We start from the raw sequence: 719 nt of genomic DNA on the forward strand, positions 1-719 counted from the left end.
AGGGAGTGGGGGAGGGGGAAAGGGAGGGGAGGGTGAGAGGGAAGGAATGGAGGATGATGGGATTGATGGAGAGGCCGGCTGTACTGCACTCTCAGAGAAGGCCTCAAGCAAGCTCCTGGCCGCTCTAGAACTGGACTGACCTTCAGAGTTGGGAAAAATCACCCTTTGACCTCTGGGTGGATTGACCCTGGGATGCAGACTGTCCTTGGGAATGGGCTTGAGCTGGGGTGAGGTAAGAATGCAATCGTGACCATTTCAGAGGAGGGCTGCAGCTGAGGACTGTCCACTGGTAGTGCTGACAGCACCCACACAGTAACAAGTCTTTCAGTCCTGAAGGTAGATCTGGGCGCTGCATCATAGGATCCACAGTTAAAAAGAATTTAAACAAAATCAGACAAAATTTGTCCAAAATTAATGAAGGAAAAATATCTGACTTGCGAGATTTTAGACCATTAAACATCCTTCATTCATTTAGCAACCAGGCCTTTAGTACTCAACCATGTGCAGACATTTTAGCCGATGCTGTGGAACTGTGGACATGAATCAATCACAGCAGGAAGGAAACATTGAGCATCCACCATAGGCCAAGTGTTTTATGTAGATTTTTCATCCAATCTTCACAAAACCCTTATGAAGTGGGTATTAATTCTGATAAGGAAACGGAGCTTTTATGAGTATTAAAAATTTGTCCAGGACCACAAAGTAAGTAAGTGGCAGGT

The sequence above is a fragment of the Myotis brandtii genome, unplaced genomic scaffold (assembly GCF_000412655.1).
Source record: "Myotis brandtii unplaced genomic scaffold, ASM41265v1 scaffold90, whole genome shotgun sequence".
In the NCBI taxonomy this organism is placed as follows: domain Eukaryota; kingdom Metazoa; phylum Chordata; class Mammalia; order Chiroptera; family Vespertilionidae; genus Myotis; species Myotis brandtii.